Genomic DNA, 10,177 nt, shown 5'->3' on the forward strand with positions numbered 1-10,177 from the left:
TGTGCTGTGCAAGAGGAACTGAATTACATAGATGGAAGGTCTGGCCCTATTTCATAACCTCAGTATCACATACGGGCCCAGAAGACAGTACATCAACAAATAGAGAACAACATTCCTTGGGCTACCTTCTGTTCACTTCAAGTATTTTTTCTTGGAGCAGTTGGTCTTTCTGAAAGGGCAAAACACAATACAGGTATTTTCTGTGCATGGAAGTTTCATTTCTTTTCAAAGAACCTGTAATGTGACTATCATCCTCGGGTCAAAATGTTTGAGGCTGAGTTTAATTTATAAAACTCTGTTCGGAGTTAATCAATGGTAGTCTGGAATTTCTGTTATTTAGTGTTTCAATTTTAAAAAGAAATAATCTTAGTTTTTATTAGTATTTTATTATTGTAATTATATATTAACAATATGAACATTCATGGACACATTTTTATCAGCAGACTGATTAACTTATTGTAAAAAAGTAAAAGGTTGTGCAGGTTGTGCAGTTTGAAGACTCAAACCCTTAAAAGCTCAACATTGGTCAATCTTACGCCATCTGGAAATGGAGAATAACTAACATTGTTCAATGTAGGTGCGGATGAATCTCTTTTTGCTCCATTTTGATCATAGTTGCAGCCATCTAGGCTCGTTAAAGGCAAACATTAACCTATATTCTCATCACAATTAATGTTGGTACAACTTACAAGGTGACAAACACTAGCTGTTCATTTCTATTTAAAGTCATCTCCTGGCGATTTAGAGCTTCCACTTTACCTGGCTCCAAACTGGAGCAACTTAAAAACACAAATGCAAACTGCTTTAAGAAAGAGTGCAGGCTTGGCAGCATTGACCTTCGTGTCACCCCAATTAAAAATCTGTTGAATTGAAAAGATGACATTAAGCTTTTTTCATGCTGACATTTTTACAATTAATAACATTAATCATAGCTGCATTCCATTTAGGCGTGCCAGTAACAGGGATTTGGCAGGGTGCATGCTAGCTCCCTTTTATTGTAATGCAGTCATCATTGATGTTTCACCTGCGCTTTTCCTACTGTGACAAGCCAAGATTCCCACCGAGAAAACCATTGATGTAAGTGTGATGAATGAGGACAATAAATAGAATAAGATATAAAAATATATAATACAACATTTACGTTTCCTCTTGAAATCATCCTCTATATTGTTTTGTATCTGTATTTTAAGATTAACCTCCCTGTTGAAACAAACTCTTCCCCCTCCTCCAAGTTGCTTTATCTTTTCCGCCCGCTCCTCCCCGTCGGTCTTAATCTCATTACAGATGTCAATAGCCAAACTGCTTGGTCTCCCCCGATAAACAGCACTATTACCCTATAGTGACCCCAAGCACTGTTTTCCTTGTTAACAGCGCACTGGACCCCAAACATGCTCTCATTTCCTATGCTATAGGTCACAATTATGGACATTTTACGTGTGTTTCTGTGTGTGTGTGTGTGTGTTTGTGTGTGTTTGTGTGTGGCCGTGACAAGACACCCTTGCTAGCAGTGAAGTTTGTTCAGTTGTCTCCCATTACTGTCAGTGATACCTGTGTTTTTAGTAAAGAAGGGCTTGATCGGTGGAGTAAGAACAGGAAAAAGGTTTCCTGTGTCAGACCTTTTTTCTCCCTGTAAAATAATTAGTTGTGTGTTGTTTATGTAATACTTATCTATAACATAGCACACAAACTGGCTTGAACAGAAATTAGCAGGCAGGGACAAGAACACTGCACAATCCTTCCACAAACCCCACAACCTTTTTCCCATCCTGCGGACATTCACTGGTCCCAAAAGCAAGTGTGTCTGTATTCATTTCTCTTACTTCCCCTTTCTGTACCTGGAGGCGTAGCTAAAGGCTGAAGCCTCTAGGAACCCAAGTAAAGTCATAGTGTTCATGGAGAATCCCTCCACTGTCTCCCTCTAGAGTTGTTTCCCCCTTAACTTGGCTTTGGTTTCTGCTTTCACCTTACAACTACAGCTCTTGTTGAAATGGTAACCTACATTTTAGCATTTTAAAACATGGCCTCACCTTTACTATTTTTTTGACAAAGCAATTACAGTTTTAAAAGGGGCCTCTTGTGAATCACATTTGAATAAAACATGACATGAGCAAGATTATAAAACTATGTGAAAACCCCCTCCAGTACATGGATGTGGCATTAATCTGAAATGTTTCATCAGCCGTGGATATAAATGATTTCTTACACTGTAAGAATCGGGGTCGTGCGTGGTGCTAAACACTGTACGCTAAACTCTGGACATCTAAACAGTTGCAAGATTTGATAATGATCAATTACATTTGCAATCTTTTTTTACCGCTAAAATGAATGCAGCTAAAACTATTTATTACATTCTTCCGGGGTTGGAGCTAAATCTGCAGTGTCTGTCTTTCTTTCTTTCTTTCTTTCTTTCTTTCTTTCTTTACTATCTTAATACAACAGAACATGGCTCAAATGGCAAGTTTCTCTTTGGTTAGCCACAGTACACAGTTCACACTAATGATGCATCCTCCATAATACATAATGGCTCCACTTTTCTTGTCAAAAAGATAAATAAACTAAATTGTATAATTTTCATGGATTTAGAGTATGTATATACATGAATCAATCTGTAAAATAAAATAGATTTTTGGATTCGGATTAGTTCCCTTGCATCTCTTTTTTTACAATTGCATTCATCACACCTGTTTGTTTTTCACCTTGTATCTGTAAGAAAGTCCCAGCCCCATCTCACTTAAGCATGCTACGATAACTTAAGTCATGTCGAGAGATGTGGTTGTTCTTTGCTGCAGTCTTAACTCACAAAAATGTGATAGGATGACCACTGCTATACACATACATACGTGATGACCACACACATCTCAGTTGAAAAAGATTGGCAATCGATGTGTGAAGTCATTGAGGAGTCATGCAATGTTATTATGTTGCACAGATTTTAAATCCCAATTAAGGACTGTGTCCTTGTCCCTACAAGCACAAAAAAGACAGGAAACGTTGCCGATGTAGAGGACATTTTTACTTAAAATGGTGATTCTTAGTTTACATTAAATTACGTATTCAATGATTCACAAACGTCTATGAGTTGTTCAACTTGAGAGTGATGCTCCCTTTTGGGTTTGTGTTATTTTTACATGACTTGAGTCTCGACAAATTAAAACTCAAGTATTTCACAAAGGAAAAAAAGCATTTTCTTGCGATCCCTTGGGTGGTCCTGACCCCCATACTTAGGGGATGGACACACTCAACAGAAAGTACTATTGAGTGCATTCATTCCCGTAGGTAATGCTCATTCCCGTAGGTACTGCTATTAGGATTAGAGTTACTATTTATGTGTGTTTGACTACATGCATCTAATGTGAAAGTTGGTACCTGAAACACATTTCTGTATGTAAACATATTATGGGTGGCTGACATGAACATTGTGTGTGTCTGTGCTTGAGAATTTGTTGTATTCTTAGACTCAACCCTTTACCAGACATCAAACACGATTCTCACCCTCGTAGTCGGTGGTGCTATCGAATCCCAGCACAGTGCCTTACAATTCTGTCAGCGAACGCCAGAGCCGCCTATTAGCACAGGGCACCAGACACAAGACTTGCATGTGCAGCTATGACGTCTTGGGAGAAATTGTTTTTCACGCAGACTTTGACTTTGATCTTTCATGTTTTTTCTGCATTAATGTCTCGGCCCTCTTTGGTTGTCGGTTTACATGAGCATATTTCTTTTGTTATGAAGAGTAAACAAATGGCTTGAAACAGTCAAACACAGTCTCATAAACACAACAAACGTGGAGCACAGTGATGATAAATGTGTTATAGTCTTGATTGTGGTGTGCACAAATTACATAGATGTGTATGTGGTTTAACATGATATTAAAAATGATGGTGGGGGTAAGGAAGTTGTGAGCGCCCTGTTGCATTATTAGTTTTCTCATGGATGTGCACGGGATATTGGATTCACAGTAATAATGTAATCCATTCAGTGCTTTCCATAACAAGGTCTAAAATATAATAAAATATATAAGTTTGCAAAGCAAACTGCACCTTTGTGAGCAATATTGTCAGCTTGATATCTGGTTTTATAAATGGCCATAATGCTTTTAAGACCGATACGGACCCCGGTCTCACTTTATGTGAAAAACATGGCAATGACTTTTGAACTGTCACATAATTATCCATGCAAACCCTTTACATATTGTCAATCCTTCACACATACATGCATGCACACATTGTGCAAAAACATGCTGTGCTGCATGTGTTAGGACCCGCTTTCAGCATCCATGAGAAGTCTGGGCTGTCGATCTGCTCAGAGAACAATCTGGCAGAATGCTCACCATCAGCCCAGCCATCTGCTGGGCTCTCAGCAGCTTGTTTGGAGGTTAATAGCTTCATGATCCCTCTATCAGGCCTGCCCATCTTCAAATGGCTAATTCTTCCTCTCTGGCCACGATTAGCGGGGCCTGTGGCGCAGCGTCCTCTGTCCCTTTTTTGGCATCTTCTGGGCCATCATCAGGACAACAATACATGACATGCGATATCAGACCAGAATAGATTTCACAAAGCGTGCAGCCACGACAAATTGACACATCTGGAGGTGTTGGAGATAGATCAATATCCCATTCTCAGAGATATTGGGTTTGTAACAGTCCATTCTTTTCAACAACCAACAGATTACACTTGCTAAATAATGACATTTCTTTCATTAGGCTGTTTTCTAGTGAGATGCTTAAATGCATGCATGTGAATTTTTTGTAGTTGCATTGATTAACAGAATGTTTATGCAGATCAATACGATGTGGCCGGTTGAGTTGTATGTGTTTGCGTGCGTGTGTGTGTGTGTGTGTGTGTGTGTTTGTGTGTCTGTGTGCATGTACAAGCTAGATGAGAGATAAAGAGCCCCATACATGACCACATGCATCGATACTGTAGTCTTTCAAGAAAAAGTGAAAGTACATATAAATTGTCCTTGCACAAAGTGTACGTGTTTTTTTTCCCACAGGCTTTACAGGCTAGACCATCTCATTTGTGGGACAAGCTCTCCACTGCTGTACTAGATTCCAGTGGGAAAACTGATGGAGATGCACAGTGTTAATGTGGTAGCTCTGCAGTTGAAAAGAGTTCAGGCACTGTAAATCTGAAGAGATCAACTTGTGTCAGAGCTGCAGGGACCTCTGCGCTCTCTAAAGGAACCTGCCAGTTTGACTTTTACTGAACCCTATCCATAACTGACTGATTTTCTTTTAAAAAATCTCCAACTGCCTCTCAAATTAAGTTTAAGGCATTTTTTTCAATGTGACTTCTGCATGACCCCCATGAATTTGCATATTACATAGCTGAGAACTGAATATTAAGCGCTTGAGGGAATTACTGTCTCACAGTTGATATTCCCTGTGCAGCTCGAGGTAGCGAGCAAACGGGCGGGCATTTAAAACCCCTTTTGAAGATAATGTGATTTTTTCATTTGGCTGATAAGGACGTGTCATGGAATGTTTCATTATTTTGGACACTAAGCATTTTTTTTTTTCTCCTTCATAACTTACCAAGAGGAACAAAAATTAATCCAGCATCACATTATTGCTAGTTCAGATGAGGAAAGAGGGTCGGGGAGTTATTCGCTGTGATTGCTGCCGGATCGTCTTTGGGGATCTGCTCTGATTCTGACGATGCTGGCAGACGTCAAAAGCTCCTAGGCTTGGGACGTCGAGACAACATGCTTCCACACAAGTGGTACAGCCTCCGCTCGTCTTTTTGAAGATGATGCACAGGTATGTGATTTATCCACATCCCGTAATGCATTCCGCCATGACTTGATGATTTCCTAAGATCTCAGTATTCTGGGGGACAATGATTTATAGGACGCATTGTTCATATTTTTTAGAAGTGCAGGCCTCAAAGCTCAGATGCCAACCACATGTTTGTTTCAAACGTAAACCTTTACCTTTCAGTGCACAGTCTCAGGTCCAAAAATGCATTGCTCAGTGAACCTTTAGAGCTACACTATGTGGAATTGGGTATCTGATTTCAGATGATTGCTCCAGCCCATGCATATGCATTATATAAACATGAAACGGCCCGATAGCTCTAAGGGAAACTATGATCTCTCAACGCATTCTAATTAAAGATTCCTCCCTCCACCCTGGCCAAAAATGGCTGCAATCCACTTACTGACAATCTTATTCTCAATTTATTCTCAATTTTTTCAAGCTTAAAAACATTATAAAAACCAGGGCCTCTCTTGTCAATTTTTTTCTTTTAGGTCAGAGAATGATTCAGTGATCAGAATCTAATAACGGCTGTCTATCAGACGCCTGAGCATGTAGTCAGTATTAGCCTTTCCGTGATTTCCGGTCAATACAAAATACACACTCTCAAACTCATCCAGCATGTTTCTTGAGATCACCAGTTATCTTAAAGCTCTTCTAAATATTTAGACAGCATGGGGTTGGGAATCGCTGCATGGCAAGTTAATACTTAACAAATGTGGGTTGCCGCTTTGTCATGAAGTGCACTTGTTTAAATGTCCTGGTGAACTGGGATCTATGTGATTGTTAGAGTGCTGTCCAAACAGTGGGATAAGAAGCAAACAGTGACCTCTCCCAGGCTGATCATTCCTACCACATGGAGCGTGTTTGTACAGACCGGCCGTGGCTTCAACCCAGGAATGCATGTCCGATTCCTCAGCATCTCCACATCCTTTTCTGCATCTTTATGGACCTGCATGTATAACCAATGATTTGAAACAGATCCAGAAGGAAGTGCGGTATTCTGAAGATAACATCTGGTTTGTTAGGAGACCAAAAGAAATATTATGGCATACTGATAAATGACAATGAATCACTGCTAGTAAACGATGATGAATGGCCCCATTACCATCAGATGATCTCCATGCTGGATTGTTTTTGTCTTGGGGTTGCTGAAGTGGATACCAGGTCGGGATTTGTCATTAAAAGGTTAAAAAGACACCTCCAGGCTATGACAGGGACAGACTCTGTTGGCTTTTCTCACTAGGGCAAAATTACACAACTAAATTAATTTGACGGTAAGTTAACAACCTAATTTAACTGCTATTCATACATGTAGAACAATATATATATTGATTAATTTACAAACATTTACAAAGGTAAACTTTCAACGTCTAAAAATATAAAAAAATCACCACCAATATGAAAATGAATGTCAATACTGATGTCCTAATTGGGGCTAGACTTATGAAATTGTTTCTTTTTTTGTCAAATAAAAAAATGCTTAATTTGTCTGCATTGGTTAGAGGACTGTCCTGCACAGCTTTACTGTGCCCTGCCATTCAACATATACTTCTGTGTGGATCTAATCAAGCCTTGATTCCAAAAGTTAAGTAACAGCCATCTCTTTAAACAACCTGCTAGATTGCTCTGTTTGGCTATACTATGCTTTGGCAAACTGTGTTTTTGTCTGCTCCGCGATAGTGTGCTTATTTTAGCCTTCCTAACAGGTTTACCACCTATAATCCAGACATGTAAAAAGTACTCGAGACCCAGACTTGAGTAAAAGTACAAGTGTTCTATCAAAAAGGGACTTGAGTAGAAGTTGAAGTGCTCTTTTAGCACCACACTTAAGTGGAAGTACTGAAGTATTCAACATTTTTGTTGCAAGTAGTTTATTTCAAAAGTAATGAAAGTAAAAGTTGTGTAATGCAGTTATTAAAGAACCAGTCAAACGTTTGTATATCATATTGTTTATATGTTTTCAAATGTTTAACCTAAAGGACACACATAAGTCCTTTGGCTGCAGCAGCAGTACAACACCGCAGCATATCATGGACCACAGGTAGTTATTTAGCTAGGGCTTACTAATAGCTCAAGCTGGTGTGCCTTTTGTATCTTACCTTGACATTTCTTCAAATTCAACATTACATTTTTGAAGGCCATTATTTCAAGACCTTTCTGGGAAGCAGAGTCTGCACTTTAATCTATATGAATTGTCTTTCACACCGACAAATGAAAACATGGACTCTATTTAGGGCCAGGGGTGGTCTCCTTCCTCACCGCCACGATCACTTGAAGTTGAAGGCGTTGAAGGTGCTGTTTCTGGTTATTTCATCTCAAAACAAACTGAAGAAGCTCATGTGTTGTCAAGGCAGGCAGGCATGAGAGCGAAAGGCAGGACGGGAGCAAACACGGTCTTCTTATAAGACAGCTTGATTGCTTGATTTGCTCAGTGATGACACAGCTTTATCAAACACAGTGACAGAGCCATCTACCGCTCTGGCAATGATAACGTGTGTTCGGAATGATTTGTGACACTTTTATAATTGTACGAGTAAATTTGCAACACATAAAAAATAACTGCGTAAAAGTATTATACTCATAGTACAATATGTACTGAAGTAAAAGTGGAACTAGGGGAAAATAATGCTCCATCAGAGTACAGATACAGCCTTTTGTGTACTTAGGTACAGTAGTGTCTAGTAGTTCTACTTCCTTACCATACATCTCTGCTATTACCTAGCTTTAGGGGTAGCAGTAGCTAACAATATTTTATTTTATGCTGTCGTTATGTGATTTGAAGATGTTTGCCAACTTACTGAGTTAGTCCTCATCCTTCAACCCAGTCTTTTGTAAAAGTGAGCCATTGTTTTAAAGTACATACATTAAAGCAAACCTTTTTTTTAAATACTGTGCTGTAATGTGAGGGGTCACTAGCTCAATCCAGGCTACACATTTTAACATGACATTTTAAGTGAAAAATCTGACATCTTCAACAGTGTAAACTGCATACTGCTTATTGCTGTTATTCCATACTTCCCAGAGCCTACTATATGTTGAGAGCAGGACAAGAGGTCCTTCCAAGACCTCAGAAGACCCATTAGGCCTCTTCATGGGAAAGCAACTGAGGTCAGGGGCTCTAACTCGCCTTGAAATGTCTAAATGGAGACCTCCTGTTGCCAAGGTATCAGCGTCTCACCGCTTTATCCTCATGGAATGTTGCTGTTTATTATGAATAAGATGGACTCAAATGTAAGCGTTAATGCTGGTGATTAAAGGATTCAGATTCAACATTCACATTTTTGGCACATCCTGCATATAGTATTTGTTCTTAATTCACTTGTTTTCATTCTCCCATTGCAAATGAGCACTTTCTGGTAAAGCTGACAGTGGTTTCTTTATACGGTACTCACTTTGCCTTTGTAAAAGACCAAGTTTCCCTTCAGGGATAAGATCCATCTTATCTTTCTCAGAACTCAGTTCAATAAGCTTTCTCAATTGGTTGTGGATCACAGAGGTTAGTCTCCAGGTCTCAGTGGTAGCGGGTGGTGAAGACTATCTGTCTGCTTCTGGGCTCCATGTTTGTGTACATGTGTGTTACATGATATGGGTGATCACTCTTCATAACCTAGTAGCCTAGGGGCATAATATATGGGACACATGGTTTCTTTGAGCTAGCATATTATATTATGTTTTTATTATTTGAATCAAGTAATTTAATGTATGTTGTTATATCAGAAGATAGATGTATACGTCCAAATTATTCATCTTAAAATCTTATTGTTTTTAGAAGAAATTGTTATACAAAGTTTTTTTTGGATTTTATCAAAATTCATAACAAATCTGGATAGGCTTGTTCCACTTCAAGTTCAAATCTCTTAACCATGCTACATTACAAATAACTTGACACCATAAAATTCTTTCTTATCATATTGATTTTCTACAAAAAAAGAAATGATGTGCCATGATTAGGTCATTTAACCCTCATGTTGTCCTCGGATCAAATTGACCCATTTTCCTATAGCTGTTCTTTTTAACCCAATTTGGGGTGATTTTCATGGGTCATTTTGGGGTGTCTTATCAATTTTATAGCATTGTAAAACAAATTGAAGTGTTTTTGAAATAGTATTGAGTAAAAGTTGACATGTTCCAGTCTGGGATTATCCATCAACATCCATTCCTTTTTTTTTTGTCTAAATAATTCCAAATTTTTGCTTTTCTAACTCAAACATTAGGTATCATTTCCTATAAATAGATTTATTGACCATGAATTAAAAAAATAACTGTAAAAAGGAAAAGTTAATAAGTTAACTATAACAAACTATATTGTTGATTTTCAACTGTGACGTGAAGACAACACTGTTATGGTTTGGGGGTTTTTGTTGGGGTATTTGTCCTGTTTGGCCTTCCCTGTGTTTTTGTCCCGGTTTTCCCATT

General features: G+C 38.7%; 1 long non-coding RNA gene across 1 annotated transcript in view; it reads left to right on the forward strand.

Annotated features, from left to right (window-relative positions):
* Window positions 1-7,491: 7,491 nt before the first annotated feature.
* The window catches only part of LOC117952856, a 15,222-nt gene continuing 12,536 nt past the window's right edge, over window positions 7,492-10,177 (forward strand). The window contains exon 1 of the long non-coding RNA XR_004658521.1: window positions 7,492-7,620. This is a non-coding gene — a long non-coding RNA (uncharacterized LOC117952856). The remainder of the gene's footprint in view (window positions 7,621-10,177) is intronic.

The sequence above is a fragment of the Etheostoma cragini genome, chromosome 11 (assembly GCF_013103735.1).
Source record: "Etheostoma cragini isolate CJK2018 chromosome 11, CSU_Ecrag_1.0, whole genome shotgun sequence".
Taxonomy (NCBI): Eukaryota; Metazoa; Chordata; class Actinopteri; order Perciformes; family Percidae; genus Etheostoma; species Etheostoma cragini.